General features: G+C 35.5%; 2 protein-coding genes and 1 pseudogene across 9 annotated transcripts in view; 1 reads left to right on the top strand and 2 right to left on the bottom strand.

The window, feature by feature from the left end:
* LOC106623638 (uncharacterized) overlaps positions 1-22,657 on the bottom strand; it is a 341,640-nt gene that overhangs the window by 78,020 nt on the left and 240,963 nt on the right. The gene's annotated exons all lie outside the window — the stretch shown is intronic.
* Positions 1-22,657, top strand: part of Frmd5 (FERM domain containing) — a 533,566-nt gene that overhangs the window by 393,024 nt on the left and 117,885 nt on the right. The gene's annotated exons all lie outside the window — the stretch shown is intronic.
* On the bottom strand, positions 20,255-21,593 carry LOC138856414 (uncharacterized; annotated as a pseudogene).

Below are 22,657 nucleotides of genomic sequence, written 5' to 3'. Positions count from 1 at the left end.
AAAGGCTGTAAAGAAAATTTATTCAGGCCGCAAAGTTTTAAAAGCGGTTTTATTTAAATGTTTCAATATTAATATTCTGGTTCTATATAGAAATTGAACTTTGCCTGTCAGATATTTTTTTCTAGAACTTCAGGAAGTCCTTACTTCTGAGTTATGCAATCAAAAAGTACTACTTGTTGGAAATTTTAACATTTGTTTAATGTCTACAGGAAATACAATAGGAAATCTGCTCCAAGAAAAAACCATTAGTTCCCTGCTTGGTGTAAAATATTCAACTACACCTGCCGGTACACAAATTGATTGGGCATTTTCAAACATGGATCCCTGCCATGTTAATGCAATTACTTTTGAGACAGTACACAGCTATCATAACAGTAGTTGTGTCTCTATTTCGAACTAAAGTTTTTAGACTTATCGCAATAGTTGTTCATTTTTTTTTTCAAATATTATATAATCGATTAAGACTGGTATAGCAATTTTGACAGTAGTTTTTAAGACAATTTTAAGAAAAATTTGTAAATAATCTAATTAAGAAAATTTAAATTATATGGATAATTTGTTATTATATATGACATTATTGTATAAATATATGATAGAAATTAAATAGTATAGGGAGAAAAGAAATATAATTTGGATATATGTATAATAATCTCTATAAAAAATTATGTTTAATATTGTAAATATTATATACACATTAATATAACAATATAATTTTAAAGTTGTTAATATTTATTATTTTTAAGCTAAACATGTGCAATAATATCGGTATAATAAATAAAAAATATTATTCATTATATATACAGATTAACTACTCGTATATGACCATCGGAACCGTAATGTAGTTTTTCTATTCGGCTAAGCCGCCATTCTGTGGCGAGTAGACAATCATCGTTATGATGACACAGTCTCCAAGCTTTGGCACTTTTTCTGGAGTTTTCCATCGGTACCTTTTATGAAAGTCCTTGATATACTCTTCCTTCCATCGGCGGCCACCATCACCCATCTTGAGCCCCAGCATTCATTAATCAATAATATTAGATCATATATACCACGTTTAGCACGCAGTGAAGAAACTATAGTGGCTGTAGCTGAGAGTGTACACGAAGACCGTGGACAGTCGATTCGGTGTCGTTCGCAGCAACCGACGTATGAAACGACTTGGCGCGTTTTACGTCGAGATCTTAAATTGAAAGCGTACAAAATACAGCTTGTATAAGATCTTCCGAAGCGACATCGCTTCGTTCTTTCGGCTTTTGAAAAAAAATGCGATGAGGTCCATTTCTGGTTCAGTGGGTATGTAAACAAACGAATTTGCCGCATTTCAGACGATAAGCAACCTGCAGAGATTCATCCAGAAACGACAATGGTTTGGTGCGCTTTGTGGGCTGGTGGAATCATCGGTCCATATTTCTTCATAAATTATGCCGGTGAGAACGTAACCATCAATGGCGACTATTATCGCGCCATGATAACCGTCTAATTGATGCCTGAAATGGAAGCGCTGCGACATTTGGTTTCAAAAAGACGGCGTCAATTCCCACACATCGCATCAATCAATGGATTTATTGAGAGAACACTTCGGTGAGCAGATAATTTCACGTTTTGGGTCGGTCGATTGGCCACCAAGATCGTGACCCTGTGGAGATATTTAAAGTTTAAAGTCTCGCTTCGACTCAGGCCTTGGAGCAAAACATCACGCGTGTCATTTGCCAGTTACCAGACGAAATGTTCGTCATTAAAAGATAAATGGCAAAAAATATTCTTTCGAATGATAATAAACATTCCCCATTAATTTTATATTTATTTAAAAAAGTAGGGAACTTCGAAATGGATGACCCTATATATATACATACATACATAATATATGAAAACAAAGGGCAGTGGCCCAAAAAATAAAAATATATGTACATATACATTAGAGCGGGTCGATTACTTTTCGTAAAAATCGCGCATTCGGGAAATATTCTATGGTTCATTCTGAACAACTTTGCCTAAGGGAATATGGGTTTAAAACCGGTTTCGAGCCCGCGCTGTTTTTGGTGAAGTTTAATTTTTCGGGATTGAATTTCTTTGTCAGTTTTTGATATATCCGAATGAAGATTAATACATAAATGCATTTTGATTAATAATATTTATTCTTTGTCGGAATCGACCAGATTGGACAACTATATCACATATCCCTCATACAACCGATTATTCAGTTATTTTATTCCATGGTTTCCTGCGTTTAACTAAAAAGCTAATAGTTCCTAATTTTGCAGAACTGTTCTCTAACATATACCTAACAATAAAAATAAAAATGAAGAAAACGGTCAAGAATGTACCAAAACAATATTAAACAAAGTACATCAAAACCACCTTATCATAGAATGATGCAAATGTATTGTATCTAAGCAAACAATATGTTATATGTAAAGAAACTATCAACTAGTAATAAGTTAACACACTAGTTAGTATAAATAGCAGTAAGATCAATGTATCAATTTAGTCTTAAGAATATCAATAAAGAGTACACCTTTCACGTAAACGATATTACCTGGGGGCTCAACCCGGATATCAGTTTATTCTGTTAACCAAAAATCCTGAAATAGTGGGCAGCAATTGTATCGTGTGACAAACAGATCTCTGAATAATTGGGATAAGCAAAACTGCAACAAACTCGACCACATTAGGAAAATCAGGGTATACAGCAAAACATCATCATTTGACGAAAACCGAAAATAACAAAAATATGAAACAAGAAATTGCCGCACAATTAGCAAATCTAGCTGTTAACATGTTAAAGTTCCCAGCAAATTACTTCAAGGGCGCAACATGAAGGGATTCGCCTAACTATCAATAATCTTAGAGACATATATTTGGAGCTCTTCAAATCTTTACTACGATTTGATGGAGTTAAAGGCCTGTATAGATCCTGGCGATCACAAACGTGGACATTAATGAACGCAATTAAGAATTTTGCTTATCATCCTCGCTACTACAGCGCATTCGGTATTTTACGTACAGGCTCAGCAGAAGATACCTGTTACTAGACGAAATGAAAAGCATTATACAGGGACGGCAGACGCTTTCTGAGTTCCATAGTGAAGTGAACCTAACCTAGCCCCTTCCAAGATCGAAATGTCCGGGGACCAGAATAACACAGCAATGATGGATTATGCAGATCAGGAAGCTGTTCGCACCTTCATCATGGGTATTAACAGCAAGTATACTGGTACGTTTTATAGCAACAATCCAAAGCACTAATCTTCGCAATCGCTTCTACTATTCACCACGACAACGCAAGCCAGCAGTTCAAAATACAACCGGCAGGACCTCCTCCACTCCAACGCTATCCAGACAGTCGTTCATCACCACGATATGAGGACAGGCAACACCGATATAATCCAGGTACAAGTACAATACGGGCAAAGTCCGCGATTCTAGCAATAGCCATACAATTCTCATATATGAACCGCACCGATAACCAAGGCAGACCAAAGAGACGGATGGTTGTTGACTTCCAGAAAATAAATTCCCATTCAATTACAGATAGGTGCCTAATACCCGACGTAAACATGACTATACAGAGTCTAGGGCAAAAATATTTTTGACAACAGACTTAGAATCAGGATTCCACCAAATCCTCATTCAAGAGGTAGATAGAGAAAAGACAGCATTTTAAGTAAATGGTGCAAAATATGAATTTGTTAGGACGCCTTTCAGTTTAATAAATGCACCGGATATATTTCAACGTTGCGTTGACGATATTTTGCGTGATCATATTGGAAAATTTGCGTATGTTTATATCGATGACGTATTAATATAATCTTCCTCACCTGAAAACATATTGAACACATCCGAACTATAATCAATGCAGTTCATAATGCTAATATGAAAATCTCGAATGAATAGTCGCATTTTTTTTAAGGATTCCGTTGAAAACTTGGGTCACATCATTAAACACAATAGAGTAACTGTAGACCCAAATAAAATTGAAACAATTAAGGAGTTCCCTGAACCAAAAACTTTCAAAGAATTAAGATCAGTTTTTAGGCCCGCTAGTTACAACAGAAAATGTATTGCAAAAATAACTAAACCCTTGATTATACATCTTAGAGAAGAACAAGGTATGGTAAAAAAAACAAAAGCGCGAAAATAAATAGAAATAAAATTGGACGAAGCGGCAATACAGGCCTTTGAAAAAATTAAATTAGAATTACAAGCACAGGTAGAATTGTATCAACCAGATTTTTTGAACTCACGCCTGACGCAAGTAATTTCGCTATAGGAGCTGTACTTGTACAGAATAGGAAACCAATCGCTTTTATTTCCAGAATTCTAAGCCATACCGAACAAGGTTATAGTACCAATGAAAAGGAACTCTTAGCTATGTATTGGCACTCCAAAAATTACGAAATTATCTGTACGGAGTGGCCGATTTAACAATCTATACAGACCACCAGTCATTAATATATTCAAAATTTGGCCTAGTCAGTAAGGCCATCAAAATGTAGCAAATGCACTTTCTCGACTACAAGTAAACAACTCAACGAATTGCTCAGATCATGCTGCTGCACTAAGCTCACCATTAAAAATAATGAACAAAGTAAAACAGCCATTAAACTCGTTCAAAAACCAAATACTTTTTATAAAAAATAATGAAGAGAAAGAAACGGTCTCTCGGCGATATTTCCTTATCCTATTTTAAAAATACGACATATTTAAATGATTTACAAAATTTACTTAGCAAATTAAAAGAGATAGTCATGGCAAGAGTCATAAATGCTTTAAGCATAGAAAATGAAGAAATTTTTCACTTCGGGAAAGATATTAATTATACGTTTGTACAAGCGCAAAAACTTCTTAATGATATTGTGAATACCGATAAACAAAAAGAGATTATTATACAAACTCACAGAAGAGCCCATAGAAATTACAAAAACAACGCCCAAGAGATACTTTTAAATTACTGCTGGTCAAATCTAAAGCAAATGTGCCGAGCCGAAACAAACACATGCGAAATATGCCTTTTACATAAATATGAGCGTCAACCAAACAACCTATAGGCAAAACACCAATACTAACAAAAGTAGGAGAATACATACAAATGGACATATTTCACATAAACAACAATACTTATCTTAGTTCAATAGACAGATACTCGAAATTTGGTTTTATTCGAAAACTAGAAACTAAATTACATTGCCACGAGTATATTGAAGAAGTTATCACACAAGTATATTTAAACGCAAAATATCTTATGACTGATAACAAAAGTGTATTCATTGGTAATATGGCAAAATCAGTATACAAGTACAGCCGACTACAAATAACTCATTCCGTTATACAATTCTACGTCAAACGCTTAGATTGAACACTTATTAAATCATACAAAGCCAAGCAGCTGAAAATAAAACAACACCAGGGGAAGAAATATTGAATGCGGTACGTCAATATAATAAAACCATTCACTCTAGTACAGGATATAAACCTGAACGTGTTTTTTAATCGCGAGAATTTTCCCGACATCCGCGAAGCACTTGAGCAAAATGTATTTAAACAAAAGGTTTCAAATATAATAACGAATTTTTTAATGTATCAAAATGCAAATGTTACGTAGGCACGAACATTTGTAAACAAGAGTTAAAAGATAATTGCACGATTCCACTGTTCTCAAATCAAAAGTCCCAATATAACATAATACCAGAAAATAATATTCCAATACAAATTCTAGAATACGGAAATATTGTAATAACTAGTGAACATATTTTTAACAGTTTACCACATTTAATACAATTTAAAATGAATCACGAAGAAGATATTAAAAATGTAATTCATGCACATCATAACGAGCATGAAGAAGTTTTGCAAATATTAGAATCAAACACAAATTATAAATTCAATAATATGCAATAATTATATTAATGTGCTATACCTATAGAAGAATATCCAGTATAATTTGCATTCCATATAATTCTCTCCATAATTATTTTTATTATAACAATTTATTTATACATAAAATTAAGTCCATGTCGACGAAAACAACGAGAGGAAAAGAGACGCTCATTATTCGAGAGAGCATATGAAGCCGAGCTCCTCCGACTACACCAGATTTGAAATGAGGACATATCATTTTAAATACCGGGGTGAGTTAAGGAACGTATTACTTATCATATTATGTCATCAATATCCTAAACAAACAAACATCAAAACAACCTTATGTTTCAGTAAACAAAATTTATCAAAACAACCTTATCCCTGGATGAACAGAATGTAGCAAAGCAACATTAAACAAAATACATTAAAACAACCTTATCTTAGAGCAATGCAAATGTATCTAAACAAATAATATGTTATGTGTTAAGAAACTACAATATCAACTCGTAATAAAGAAACACATTAGTTAGTATAAAAAGCAGATCTATGTAACAAGTTAGTATTATATTAAGAATACCAATAAAGAGTACACATTTCAGTGCAGCTCAAAAGTGTATTTTTAATGACTCATATCGCTTAACGATATTAACTGGCGCGAAAGCAAAAAACAAACAATAAACTAAAACACAAATCGGTCGCGAAACACTAAAGCACCTTAAAAGAAAACATAAACAAAAACAAATATTCGGCGTCGAACAAAAAATTGCTACAAAAATAAAAAAGAACAAAAACCACAAGGTATACCCGTAAACCAGTTGGATTCCGAAAAGGACAGAAACTGGCACACAGTAAACAGGATTGCATAAACTAAGTAGGTAGGTAGGTAGGTAGGTAGAGTGGCAGTCTGACGACGCACCTAGGCCTATAGTTGGCCCATTGTGATGCCACCGGGACTAATGTTCCCTCATTCTATTGCCTCCTCTCTGAACCAATCTGTGCTTCTGATGAAGTTTATCTGTATAAATCAATAAAATAGTATAAAACAAAGTCGTTTTCTCTGTCCGTATATCCCTACGTATGCTTAAAGCTTTAAAACTACGCAACGGATTTTGATACGGGTTTTTTAATAGATAGAGTAATTGAAGTGAAAGGTTTAATAATAATACAAGTATCATCCATTAAATAGTCGAGAAGTACTGTTTTTTTTAAGGAGTCGGAGGACGCGGCTATAGATAGCACTTTGAATTTAGCAGCGATCGGACGCGTTTATTATCGGAGCTTCCTAACGAGGAGAATAGCAATACTTAATAAAAACGTGCTTTGCACGCGACAATGTATCAGTAAATATAAGCAAGTTACGATAAATAAATGTATGACAGTAGTTTTAAAATATAAATGACATTCAATTCTTAAGTTAATTAAGGTTTAATCGCCTTTATAGTAATTATAAGTACATAAGGTTAGATAAGATTAGATTAAATAAAACCATAATTTATGAATTGGAACTTTCTATTAAGATCTTGGTTAAAACTTAGAGTTGGATCAATTTAATTTTAGGGAAATTATTTTCAAAAATCGTAATTGAAGGTATGTAAGTTCAGAAAAAGAACTTAAGGTAACCCCCTGGGTTTCACGGCTTCAAAAAACCAAATTTTTTATTGTCTTATTTAATTATAAAACATCTCTAAAATATTGTCCTAACTTTTCAAGTTGATACCAGTATTAGTTTTGAAAATATAGCTTTGAAAAGTTACGCGCTTGATGTCAGCTATATAGTCACTTAAAACTTTAAACGCTTTTCTCTCGAAACTGTGTTTCCGGTCAAGATTTCTCAGAAACTACTCAACCGATCTTAAATAGATTAAGATAAAATTTTATACAGGTGTTTGAGATACAATTTACTCCTGCTTGGACGAAGCATTATTTTTTTCAATTACAACGGTTTATTACAAGAAAAGAAATGTCTAGCAAATTTGACCAAAATTTTCATTTTGTTGGAAAAAAGTCTGCCAAAATTCCATTTTTAACTTTTTAGGCGGAGTTTTAATTTTTTTGAAAATCTTAGAAAATATATTTTAGATTTGTATCTTTAAGACAGAAGAAAGCTTGAATTAAATAAAACAAAATTTATATAGAAAAACAATTTTTGAAAATAGGCCTTTTTTTACCCGACCAAACCCTTGTAAGCCCTTAATAAAATAAGTATATTTTGTTGTTCATCATTGAAGATTATCTTTTGTTAATTTAACTAAAATCGTAGTTTAAGATACGGTACTGAATAGAATAAGTGTCTTTTTTTTATGATTTATGATTTCTAAATGGTAAGTATTTAGATTGTTTTACTGCGGCACATACTAATAATATGGCAATTTGTGCATAGGTAATCATACATATAGAACTAAGTAAATTTTTACAGCTATTATAGTCCAGTCATTTAAGCTTAAATTAGGTAAGAATCTCGGAATTCAGATACCCAGCTGTAAGTCTGTAAATACTTGTATATTGACACCCTTAAAGTTGTCTCAAAACCTACATATGGTAGGGTATACGCAACTATTAAATTTCAAGGTCAAAGGTCACAAAAATCGGTTTTTTGCGCTTTTTTTGTAAATATCTCATTTCCTATGGGTTTTTTGCTATTGGTATTTATTATCAATATTGTAGAATACAAAATTCTCTACAAATTTTGTTTAAAAATTTTTTTCATACGGTGAACCGTTTTCGAGATAGAGGGCTTAGAGCGCGCGGTCACAGCATCACTTCAGGTCAACCGGTGCCTCCGATCAAAAACGCGCCATATATAGTTGATGAACTATCGATAAATCAATGATTATAAATATTTGTCAATTTTCAGGTCAAGGTCACAAAAATCGGTTTTTTGCGCTTTTTTTGTAAATATATCATTTCCTATGGGTTTTTTGCTATTGGTATTTATTATTAATATTGTAGAATACAAAATTCTCTGCAAATTTTGTTTAAAAATTTTTTTCATACGGTGAACCGTTTTCGAGATAGAGGGCTTAGAGCGCGCGGTCACAGCATCACTTCAGGTCAACCGGTGCCTCCGATCAAAAACGCGCCATATATAGTTGATGAACTATCGATAAATCAATGATTATAAATATTTGTCAATTTTTATTAACTATTATATTATATTTTATCATTTTTTCCTAACCTATCCACTTTTTATTCAGTATTAATTTATTTAACAACACTTACCTGCCCATGAAAATGCAGAATTGATAATGAAAATATAGGAATTATATTTGAATTTAAACCTTATTAATATTAATAACTTCTTACATGATAAAAAAATAAAAAAAATTTATTAAAAAATATCATTCAATACATTTATTTTTATTAAAAGTAAAAAAATGGAATAAAGGGTACAAAAACTACAACTTATAATTTTAATCATCTTCTTCCTCTTCATCGTCGTCTTCCGGCTGCTGGTAAATTTCAAACTGGTCTTCATTATCGTCTTCAACGACATTTGTTTCAAGTTCTTCCATGATTTCGGGGTCCAAAGTTCCACCTTCGTTAATGTCGCTCTGATATGGTAGAGCATTGAGACAAGCTTGCCCATTACATTGGCCACAAGCTAAAGAGCATTGCAAGCCCGCTTTCCTGCATCCGCATCGCGAACCACAACCACTCTTGCAGTTGCAGAAAATTGTATTTAGCAAATGTTCTGGAGCAGGTGGTAAAATTGTCATGATAGGTTCCAGAACATCGTTACGCATTGCCCAACCCCATACCTGGGGTTCCAAATCATGCCCTAACCAAGTTTGAACTTGATAATATACACGTTCGAAATGTTGATGAGCAGCTGCACTTGTTGGTGGAATATTTGAAAGCTGCACAGGTTTATTAAGTTTTGTAGACTTGACGTAATGCATATAACGAAGATGATCGAGACTTTTCACAGATTTCGGAGCATTATAGACTGCCAATAAGGTTTGAGTTCCACTCTCTAATAATCTCTGGGCAGAACAATTTTCTTCCTCAAATGCTGCAGCTAGTTCATCCAAATTGGTCAGTTTCTCAAAAACTTTTAAAAATGTTTTTTTTTCCTTTTTAAAAAGCGCAGAAGTTGTGTCACATCCACTTAATGCGTGCAGAAATAAAATATGTGTTTTGGAATGAGGATAATTATCAAAACTTTTAGTCGAGTATATCTCCGTTTTTACATTGCCTTTCCCAACTTTTTTAAAGAAAATTTCTTGTTCGTAAGACAGTGTACGCCCAATTAAAATGATGAGTAAATCAATATCTTGTCCTATTATTTACAAATTTACAGATTTTAAAGAAGATGCACTTAATTATTTTCTAATTAAAATGTCATTAGTGTTAACGGAAATATAATTATAGTAAGATTTAAGTTTTTCCCTTCATTATTTTTTAATTTTAGGAAACGGTGATCAGTATTATTGAATAGATAAAGATTTAAGGCATGAAGAAAATGATAAAATATAATATAATAGTTAATAAAAATTGACAAATATTTATAATCATTGATTTATCGATAGTTCATCAACTATATATGGCGCGTTTTTGATCGGAGGCACCGGCTGACCTGAAGTGATGCTGTGACCGCGCGCTCTAAGCCCTCTATCTCGAAAACGGTTCACCGTATGAAAAAAATTTTTAAACAAAATTTGTAGAGAGTTTTGTATTCTACAATATTAATAATAAATACCAATAGCAAAAAACCCATAGGAAATGAGATATTTACAAAAAAAAAGCGCAAAACACCGATTTTTGTGACCTTTGACCTTGAAATTTAGTAGTTGCGTACACCCTACCATATGTAGGTTTTGAGACAACTTTTAGGGTGTCAATATACAAGTGTTTACAGACTTACAGCTGGGTATCTGAATTCCGAGGTGAACTTACTATAATGACTGGACTATTATAAAATCATGCCTGGAAGACGTCGTCGTTCGAGTATAGATCGTAGAACAGTAAATGCCAGAAGAGTACGTTCAGCAAGAGATGAAGAATCGTCAACGGAACGTGAGGGTCGCCTCAGCCAGGCTCGGAATAGATATCGAGCAGAGGGAGAGAGAGAATCTTCAGTAGAGCGTGAGGCTCGGCGTAGCCGAGATCGAGACAGGTATACGGTTCAGAGGGACAGAGAATCGTCGGTAGAGCGTGAGGCTCGACTCAGTCAGCTCCGGGATGGATATAGAACTAAGTGAGAGCGAGAGAATTTTCAGTAGAGCATGAGGATCGTCGCATCCGAGATAGGGAAGAAATCGAATACAGAGAGCCACAGAATCATCAGCACGAGCTAATTCATGAGTAAATAAAGAAAATTCTGCCATGGATTACGATCCTTCGATTTCTTACAAGGACGATCTTAAAGTATCAATAGGTACCATGTCTGTAGTGTGTGAACATTGCAAGGCATTGAGATTCAAGGACGAATCGAAAAGCATCTGTTGCTTACAAGGAAATGTCAAATTAGAAGAAATTCTCCATCCACCTGAACCACTTCACTCTCTTCATACGGGTGATCATCAGAAATCCAAACAATTCATACGCAATATATGCCTTCCCTAAACCTTTGGCCACATGGCAATAAATTAGAGTTTAAAACTAATATGAGAGTTTCGTGCCGACGAAAATATACTACTCGATCGAAACTGTTCTCGATTTGGAAGAAGCTGTTCATTTTCCTACAGATTTTCTAAACTCTTTGAGCTACAAAGTGGTGTTGAAAGTAGGTTGTCCTGTTATATTATTAAGAAACATGAATCCACCTAAACTTTGAAATGGCACTCGTTTGCTGGTAAAATCACTGAAAACTTTCATAATAGAGTGCACAATACTCACAGGATGTGGTACCGGAGAAGATGCATTGATTCCCCGAATCCCTCTGATACCATCGGATTTACCCTTCCAATTTAAACGTTTACAGTTTCTGATAAAGACATTTTTTACAGTGACCATTAATAAATCGCAGGGACAAATTTTAAACGTTGCAGGCTTAGATTTGAGCGTTGACTGTTTTTCACATGGCCAACGATGTGTCGCTCTTTCAAGAGTAACCTCTAGAGAAAACATGTTTGTATTGTCTAATGACAAGAAAACTGTGAACGTTGTATGTAAGGACATTCTCTAATATATTAATTGTTGTAAAAACAAAATAAATAGGTAAAAATGAAAAAAGTAAATAAGTAAAAATGTAGTGTATGAATTTAGATATGCCATAGAAAGCAAGAATTATTCATGGTATAGGGAAAGGTGAACTGTTTCACTCCAAATTTAACGCGTGCGGGCCACTGGCAGAAATGAGTAAATTAAAACTACTAGATCGATTTTAGTCCTTTTTTCGGTGAGTGACATATGCTATATATTTAATGCCTGTTGGCAGCTGGAGCGAACCGCTATGTTTTTATATACAACGTTCACAGCTTCTACAATAGTCGTTGGCATTAGACAGTGACCTATTAGTACTCCCATCAGAGTTCTTATGTCATTCCATTTGAATTTTAATAGTCGGTTAGTGCGGCTTATGCTCCATTCCTGACACGTTTGTCTGCTAGTTGTGCAAGTTAGTGATTTTCACCACCGAGACTCAGCTAGAATTATTACATGTTTGCTGATTTGAAGTGTTTACAAGTTGCCAGAGGCATTAAAATTCCTTCTTTCACAGAGGTTAATTGCAAAGTGGTACCTGTTCTGGCTAATTCATCTGCTTCGTAGTTACCAGGATATTAATATGCCCTGGAACCCATTGCAGGTACATCGTGAGGTAGGATGTTAAATCCTCTAATAGATCAAGACATTCTTTCACTATCTTCAGTGATTTCAAAGCCGATTAGCTATCCGTATATATAACTATGATTCATGTTGTAAGAACACTTTTTTTCAGAACAGCACGGCTTTTTTTGATTGCTGTGATCTCCGGTTGGAAGGCACTGCAGTGGTCTGGTAACGGGAAAGCGATTTTGGTATCTAATTTTGCGGAAAATACACCACCTACCAGATAGAAATATGTATTCTCTGCATTCCTGTCCACCTCGTCCTTTTCCCATTCTTCTCTGGTAAGGAAGTTAATATTGAGAACCGAATTTAGTTTAAACTCTATTGGATTACGAAAACCTGTGGTAATGAGTAGAAACGGAACTTACCAAGTATCTTAGAATGCCCCTTATTTGGGACGATTCCCTCAGTCTGAGAGCTGACTTGCTTACAGACCAAGTCTGTTGGCAGCAAAAGGTTAAATGACGTTTAGTGCCTGGCTTGGTGTTAAACTAAGAGCTCCACTAAAGCATATACTGGCTGCTCTTTGTATATTTTCCATACGTCTCACCATGTATTTCTTTTCCATTATAGGCTACCATACCAATATACCGTATTGGTCTAACAACTAGTTTGTAGAACCAATAAGTTATCCGAGGCGTTAGCCCCATTTGGGGCTCACCATCCTTTTACAGGTGTAGAGTGCCGTAGCTGCTTTCTTCACTCTAGCATCCAAGTTTTGTTTCCATGAAAGATTAGTCCTGTCTAAGATTAGTCCTAAGTAGCTTGCCTTATTTCCAATTGTTAATCTGCTACCATTTAATACTGGCGCCGTAACTACTGGAGTATTATCTTTTCTGGTGAACAATACTAACTCCGTCTTACCAGCATTTAAGTTTAGTCCTCACGATACGGCCCAACGATCTAAGACTGTTTGCATAAGGTTTGAAAGAGTGTTAAAAAATTTTCCTCTAACCGAAACTGCCACATCGTCAGCGTAGGCTACAACATGTATCCCCTTCTTTTCATTCAGCAAATTATTCATTGTCAGGATCCAGAAAACTGGGGATAACACGCCTCCTTGAGATGTACCCCTTTGAACCGATCTGCACATCGTTGACGCTCCCAGCGTTGAAATTATTGACCTGCTCGTGAGCGTTGAAATTATTGACCTGCAATGTGAGCATCTGTTCAATTAATTTTCTGAGAGGTTCAGATAGTCTCAGATCCGCGCTCAGTATGGCCCTAGGCTGGATATTATTGACGACTCCTTCTATATCTAAGAAAGCAATAAGAGAATGGTTACTAGCCAATCTAAAATTTTATTGTGCGACTGCTGTAATTGGGCCGGGAATAGACCGTCTGGTCCCGGTAATTTGAGAGGCATGAAGCTCTTTATTGCCCAGCGTACGTTGCTTTCTGACACTTTATATATAGGAGCGGAGTCTATTTCTGCTCCGCTTTCTTGTGTAAACTCTTCAGTATAGCAGGTAGCTCTGCGAAGTGAGCATGCACTGGTAAAAATAGTGATTCTTCACTGGATACCGTCCAGCTCCTGTGCTGCCCCAGATTCTATGATGCGCGTTTGAGTCACATCCAAGTATAGTCATGCACTTGGACGCCTCGCTATCCCATACCAACTCTTTTACCAGCAGAGGTGGCACATGCTCGTCGTCGTATGACATATACAACACATACAAGACACCAGCTGGTAGCTACTTGAACCCAGCTTACTGCTGCTGTGTCATGGTTGTTTATAACGATGTAACATGTTTTTTTTAAATTTTTTTTTTTATTTATTTATTTCAGCCACCACGGCCTAGAAGCAGGACTTAGATACATGATACCTTATATTGTATTCTATCCTTATTAACTATTGTCTATTAGTATTAAATACATAGGTAGAATTATTAAATTTAAATCTTTAAGTCTTTAAATTTAAATAACGTTTTGAATCAATAATCTTTAAATTTACTGCAGCCTTCTTAGCTTCAACGCTGAGGACTTCCTCTATTGATAATACGGTTCTTTGAGTTTCTGTACATTCTTGTCTCCAGTGATCTATTGAATATTTTCTGTACCACACAACCAACATGGCTTTACTTTGTCGTCAGCCCATTTTTTATTTGCGCCTTCTAACGTTCCACATCTTGTTTTTGCAATTAACGCGTAATCTTCTCTAACTTTTAAGTGTTCTCGGACTTCACCTGAGTATATAGCTGAATATCTTTGGTTGTAGCTCGGCTTTTCAATTTTGTTTCAGGCACCCTTTGACCAGGCCTTCTTTTTCTATAATTTTGCTTTCGTAATTAGGTGCCAGTTTCGCGAATCTTATCTCTTAGTTTTTCTCGTTTAGTCTCTTCCAGGAAAATGCAGTCCGATGTACATTTTTCTAATCCAAGTGTCCACTTAAAGTACTTCTTCCAAATTTTTTGCATCTCTTCAACATCTTCCCACCCCCATATGCCATTATACTGACTACAAGGCTGTCGAACATTTTTATTCTCCTTAGATAATCTTTCTTGAAAAGACGCTCACCTATACTCCAAGTATGTCTCATCACTATAACAGCCTTTTGACTCTTTCTTTGATATGTAGAGGTATCCCAAGTAGGTGAATTCATTTACTTCTTCCAGCTGTCTTCCTTTTCAGAACCAGTCAGTTTTTCTTCTCTTGCCGCCTCCGCTTTTAAAACCATTACCTTGGACTTATTCTCATTAAGTATCAGTTTTTTCTTATCTAAATACTTCTCTAGTATCTTGATCCTCTCTTTTAACTCTGCTTTACTGGTCGCGAGCAGCACTACGTCGTCAGCATATTCCAGCATCCAAATTTTATATTTTCCTATGACAACGCAGCCGGTTTGTTCTTTACTTAGTTCTATTCCCAGATCAGCCATTATAACTATGGAGAGTGTAGAACTTAAAGAGCATCCTTGTCTTACTCCGTGATTTGTCCAGAATTTCTCCGATCGCCTACCATCCACTCTTATTTTGCATTTGGTTTCTTTGTACAGCTCTTGGACTCTTTGGATTAGACCATGCCTTACTCCATTGTTCTCTCCATTGCGCTCCAGAGCACTTTTACTACGAAAGAAGCAAAGAGTTTCCCCTTTTCCTTAGTAAGTTCTTTCGCAACTGCGTGTCTAATGTGTAGATATTGTCGATGGTTCCTCTGCCCTTTCGAAAACCAGCTTGAGTTTCTGGATTGATTATTTTCCCGTCGATGTCGTTTAATAATCTATCATTCAGAATCATTGCGTAGATCTTTTACGCCGTGTTCAAAAGTGCAATGCCTCTGTAGTTTTCCACGCTTTCTTTATCGCCTTTTTTGTGCAGTGGCGCAACTAGCCCAGTTTTCCAGTCTTCAGGCATATCTCTTGTTGAGTATTACCTTGTGCAAAGATCCAAGCTTCATTTGGGATAGCATCTTCACCAGTAGCTTTTTCCTCTTTAGTTTTTTTATTTGCTTTGTTATTTCCTCATCTGTTAAATCTTCTTCCTTTTCTTCATCTTTGTCTTCTTTCCTATTCCAATCGCCTACCGTATTTGCTTGTTCTCCATTCAGCACGAATCTAAAATGGACACACCATTTTTCTATGCTTATTTCTGACCTAGACTTCCTATATTTATTGATGTACTGCCACACCTTCCTTTCAGTATTTGCGTTTTTTATTTCTGCAGTCTCGTTTTCTTTCATTTTACTTCCTCTTTCAAAGCATAGTTTTCGGAACTCCTTTCTTTCTTTCAAGTAATCTTCTTCTGTTGCTTGGCCGTGCCTCCATTTTATTAACTTACTTTTCACCTTCCTTTTCTTACTTTTGCATTCTTTATCCCACCATTTTTTCGGCTGAATTTCACCTACCTTTCTTTTCCATGTTTTCTTACACAAATTGTTGATCACTCCTTTCAATTCTTCCCAGCTTCTATTGATGGTAGCATCTTCACTGAATACATTATTTATAGTAGCAAGTTGGAATTTCGTTTTACTGTCATCATCCCACACTATTTATTCTCCAGATTCTGTTGATTCTCTCTTGCTTTTGTGGACTAGTTTACTCTTCAATTTACACATTATGGGCATGTGGTCTGATTCAACTTTATCCAACACTCCAAATTCTTTTACCTGTACTAAGTTTTCAACACCTATTATTACGTAGTCAATCACAGACTGCCCTGATTCGCCAGAAATGTGAAACTTCCGTCTTCATCACCATTTGTGTTTCCATTCAGCACACACCACCCTTCTTCATCTATAATACCAATTAGTAACTCACTTTCGGCGTTGCACTTGTTGTCTTTTGATTGTCTTTGTATACCCTCTTCTTCGGGTCCTTCGTATAAACTACCTTTGTGACCTGTTCTTGCATTGAGATCACCACCTACCATGGTTTTCACCTGTTCTGACTTCTCACTTATGTTTTTTAAACACTTTTTTAATTTTACCTTGATTGTAGACTGTCCATTACCCATTTATCATCCCCTATTTTGACAATATTTACATCAAACTCAAAATTATTATCTTCAACTACAATGTCTTTTCTTACCACAGTTATTATGCCACCACTAGCTCTTCCTTTTTTTTTCTCTTTTCGCTGCTTTACACTTCCACTCGTACTCTTTTGGGAGTCTTTTATTATTTATATTATTGACAAAGAAACTCCAAAACCCGTAATGCCTGCAGCATTCCAAAACACCACTTTGAACTCATCGCCTCCCTCATCGGCCCTGCCTATTAAAAATCCCTCTTTTCTATATTACATTTTATTTGTTGCCACGAGAGCCATTTTCCGTCGACGCAAGTTTTTTATATTACTATAACAGTATGATTGTTTTTTCTAATTTCTTTCGCTTATTGAGCTATTCTCCACTGCACTTCTCTTTCTTCACGCGTGAGGTTGTTTTCAAAGAAAGTCTACGTATTTACGAGCACTTTTTTATTCTTCATGATTTCTTCTTTGGTTTTCCATTTTTTTTTCAGTTTCACAATCATCTCGTTTTTTTCTTTACCTTGTAGCCACATATCCTCAGCATCTATCTTCACTCTAAACTTTTCTTCTCTAAACCTTACAGTCGTAAGGTCATCATCAGTGTCTATTAGACCTTTAATGACGATGTTGTTTTTCCTCTCAATCTTCAGCTGTTTTGCCTCAACTGCTCCATTTTCGCAATTTCGGCGATAATTCTTGTCTGCTGCTGTTGAATTTTCTCTTATTTCTCTTTCAATTGATTGTTTTCGGCTTCCGATATACTTTGTGGTACATCTTCTGTCAATTTTTTAATTTTATCTGCCATCAGGTCAATGTGTTCTCACAAAAGGTTTTTTTCTGCCTCCTCAGCCTCTTAAGCTCATCAATTTCTTTTTTGAACTCCGTTTTAATTTCTTCTTTATTTTTCGCCATGTTGTCGTTTATTTTCTTTAGTTCTCCTATAAATACACTGAGCGATTTTTCAATACTTGTGGCATCTTTTTTGTTAGTTCCAGCCTGACTCGTACTTTTAGTGTTTATTGCGTACATGTCGATTTTCGTTGTTTGTTCAATGCTTGTGGCATTTAGTTTTGAGTTTCCCGCTGTGCAGCTGGGGGTTTTTGTGACTTCTGGTTTACTCATAGCTGTTATGAATCTGTTTATACTATGTTCGCACCGAATTGAAATCCTCTTGAAAACACAATTTGTGGATTGTGGAACCAAAGTCGTTCTGACCGAAATTGTGTGTTTTCGATGAGTTTTCATTGACAGTTCACACATCTATTTGTTTACATTTGTTATGTACCCTACAAGGACTGTGACGGTCATCTGATGGGTAATATGACAGTCATAGCTGAAAAAACTTAGTCAGCGCGCAGAACAAAGTTTCTATCATTTTCTTAAGAGCCTTGTGCAAAAACTGATGTAAACAAACGTATGTGTGTCAGTTTGCATCTCTCTTTAATACATTGGTATTCGGAATTGATTCACTATATATCTATACTGCTCACTCTCATGTCTTTTTCTGAGTCATTGCTGACCATAAATCCGTCATAGCTGAAAATTGTCAGTTATGATTGAAACGCTATCAGAAGTGAAAAATTATTTTGCGCAGTAGATAATATAATTTTTATTTCTTTAATAAATTTTCAACTTTTAATCAAAACTAGTTATAGTAAACTAGTATAGTAACTAGTCCTAAATATAAAAAGGAATGCAACAAAAAATATAATTAAATAATAAAATATGAAAATATAATAATAAATTTTCACTTGATGTCATCTCCTCCTCTCAATAGCTCTGCGTACGTCTTTCTCCAATCAGTGGATAGTTCTGAATTTAAAAATACAATTGTAAATTAGCTAAATATATACTTTTATTTGAAACTTGTTTAACTTACGTATGTATATTATATTTGAAAACACCTCTCTTTCATAAAATTTTATATTTTTAACAAAAAGCCCAAAAGAGTTTTGCACGGAAGCGTTTGTGGCAAGAAGAACAGTAAAATTGTTTTGCGCAGTTGTTGAGAAACTTATTTGTAACTTTCAACATGTCTTATTTCTTTTTATAAAGGTTTGAAAAGAAGAATTTTCAGTAAAATCTTTAGAATTTTCAAAACAAATTCAAGAAAATGTCTGCGCTGGCAATATTAAGATTGTTTCTGTTTGGTTTCGTCATTTCAACTTCAAAATCAAAACATTGTGATATTTTTAACCGCGAAGTACGCACTATGTGGCTATAAGCAAATAAAATGGATTTAAACGAACAATTTATCATCACCGGATTACAAAATTGTGTTTAAAAAACCCAAATTTGGGAAGAAGTAGCAAAAATAATAAATTTGTCGGGTGAGTCAAAGAAAAGCCTGTTTTATTATAAACTTTATTCTAAAGTATTATAAATATTTGCAGAAGACAATTGTAGGAAAAGATGGAAAGGACTGCGTGGCACGTACAAAAAACGTAAACGCGCGCAGCTACTGGCTTCCGGCAGTGGTGCTCCGATTCCATGCAAAACATGGAAATATATGAAAACATTAAATTTTTTGGACGGCTACATTGATTCTCGAGAGTAAATATTACATTTGTCATATTTGTATTCTTATAATTCAATCTTTTCCACTTAATAGAACCATCGGCAATGTGCCTTTTGACGCAATTATGGAAGAAATAGAGTGTTCTACTTCAATAAGTACAAGTACAAGTCCTCCTCCAGAAGGTTATTACACTCCTCCAAATGCGCCAAAACAAAAAAAAGGAAGGCAGAAAGGGATGACGTTAACGATGTGTTCACTGACATGATGAAGGAGTGCGTGGATACAGTGAGAGTTTGCAGCCGTTCCCACAGAACACGAGGAAGCAACGTCACTGTTATTTAAAAGCTTAGCGAGGAACATAAGTGAGGCTAACCTAACCCCTCAACGCATACGACAAATTGAAGCGAAGGTAGTAGCTTTAGTGTATAGTGAATTAGGAAACTAGAAATTATATGTATTTGACTGAAATAATTTCTTTATGTATTATTTTTTTAATTTTCTTCTTATGAATTGTTTTTTGTTACACTGTAGTGCAATTGTTATTTTTGAAATAAGAACGCTTGTTGTTATTTTATATGAATTTTACTGAATAAAAAAGAAATTTAATAAAAATTAATAAAATTTCAAGAAATACTGGCTTAATTATAAAATAAATACTCCGCCAATTCGTCTCTCGATGCAAACGCCTCCGTCGTTGAACGGTTGGCTTGCGAAATTCCAAAAGTTGGATTTTGCGAAGTTGTTTGCTTCCAAATTCCAGGAACAAAAGCACCATTTTCCGAATGGTCCACCAACTCTTCAGTAAAATATTCCGAGCTCCTGTCTAGCATGAGATAATTATGTAGCACATCTGTTGCACTTTTTTGTCAATATTTTTTGGTGCTGCATGTATATTGCTATGTAATATTCTTCACCTATTCGCTAATACACCTAACGTATTTTCGATGTAGAATCTGACGGAAGATAGCTTTTTATTGTAGTATTGCTTCAGAGGCGACAAGTTGCGGCCAGGATATGGACGCATAAGGTTTTCCTTAAGTGGAAAACATTGTCCCCCACAAAGAAATACTAAGAACTTCTTAGTTTTCATTTGTACCTAAATAAGGAAAGTATTTGTAATCATAAAAAATTAAGCTATTTCCAAAATTCAGATTATTTAATTACCCGGAAGGTGAACTTAGAGGAGGCAATACGATGTTTCCTCTTACTATCATTTTCCCAAAAGCACTTTTGGCGAAAATTCCGCCATCGCTTTGACTTAATACTGCCCCAACATCAACAAAAGTAAATGTACAGTGGGAGTCACAAGCTGCCATTAGAAGAATGCTGAATGTTTTTTTGTAATTATAAAAAAGTGAACCACTACGTCTCGGTCAAACTATGTTAATATGTTTGCCATCAATAGCACCTAGGCAGTGCGACATTCCGGTTTTTATATAAAGTCTACAAATAAAAAAAAATTTCATTTATAGAACCAATTTTTATTATTTATTAAAAATGTAAAGCCCACCTTTCAGAAATGTTTCTCCATTCGGATTGGTTTGGTTGAGCAACATAAACTGTTTGTAATTCATTCCAAATTGCAGCGCAAGTTTCGTAAATAATTTTCCTAATATAATAACTTAATAACTTTAAGACAGCATCCTTGAGATAAATACCTAAATATAACTTCCTGTTATTTACAATTCTAATATAAATTATAAATATTAATAACATCAATGTAATTCCCAAACGTGTTTCTTCATTTATCGGTTCTCTTCTCGAACACCGATGGGGCTTGTCTTTTAATAAACAAAGAAGAGCATTAAATATCTGAACAATCATCCTTGTTGCTTGGAAAAAGTGCTCTATATCCATAGATTTCAGCGGTTTGAAAAAAGTATCATGAAACCCTAATTCCTTTCTTGTTGAATTCACGGGTCGTATCCACCATCTTCTTCTTGAACGCGATTTAAAATCTATATATATCTTACACATGTTTAACATTATATTATATTTAACATTTTTAAAATTTGCTATTTACTCGGGTACTAAATTGCACCAAAAACACTCACCACTTTCACTTTTTTCCGAATAAAAAAGCACAAATTTAATATCAAATGTATAAAGGATTTTCCCACTTGAAGTTTTATTATTCTTTGAAATTATTTATAAGGTTGTTTAAAAATGATGTGAAAAAAACGATATATTTCCGGGGTCGCGCAGAACAGGATTCGGATGATGCGTATACGACGGCGGTCGATCGAAAAAAGGGCCCGTGTCCAATCGTCCATCCCTTTTGTTCGTTGGGTAGAGTGGTGAGATCGTGGGTGTGTTGAAGGTGTGGTGTGTGTTGGTATCCCTCGGTGAGTTGTGTAAAGTTGTATGTATTGGTGAGTGGTGTTTTCAGGAGTGGATGGTATTGTGTAGTGTGTTGGAATGTATAAGTGTTGCTTGTGAAGTGGTGTGTGGTGCTTGTGCAGGGATGTTTGCTAGGAAGGCTTATAGCTCATTTAGCCATCCCGGCCCCCCTAGGCGAATGTTTAGCCTAAGAGTCGTTGCAGCTGTTGCAGCGTTGCTACAACGTTGCTCAGTCCCGTAGAGCGGAGATATTGCGGCCTAGAGTGCCGGCGCATCATCGGTGCTTCGTTTCGGTGGCTCCTTAATCGGGACCCAGGAGGGGCTGCTGGTCGTCGGTGCTGTATTGCCCGAGTAGATAGTGGTTGTCTACTTGGAGGGCGGCTACGCGGGGCAGGCGGCCGACCGATGTCACGTCTCGGGTTGCGATGGAGCAACGTATGATGCAACCTGCCACATATTTGGCACAGATTGACGGACGTGCACTCCTGAGTGTTATGTGCCGCTGTCAAGCAATTGAGACAATGCCCATGAGCCTGGGCAATTTGCTGGCGTTGCATCGGTTGCATGCCTCTAAAAATGTTGCAGTGTTGTAGTCGGTGAGGGCGGCGGCAAATGATGCGCCGGACGCGCTGCGGTTCCCTGTTTGCTGTTGGTGACGGACGCGCGATACTTCCGAGGAGCGGCTGTAGGAGCGGTTGCAG

This window comes from Bactrocera oleae, chromosome 3, assembly GCF_042242935.1.
Source record: "Bactrocera oleae isolate idBacOlea1 chromosome 3, idBacOlea1, whole genome shotgun sequence".
Lineage (NCBI taxonomy): Eukaryota > Metazoa > Arthropoda > Insecta > Diptera > Tephritidae > Bactrocera > Bactrocera oleae.
Note: the sequence above shows the minus strand (reverse complement) of the source record. Positions and strands in the feature narration are given on the sequence as shown.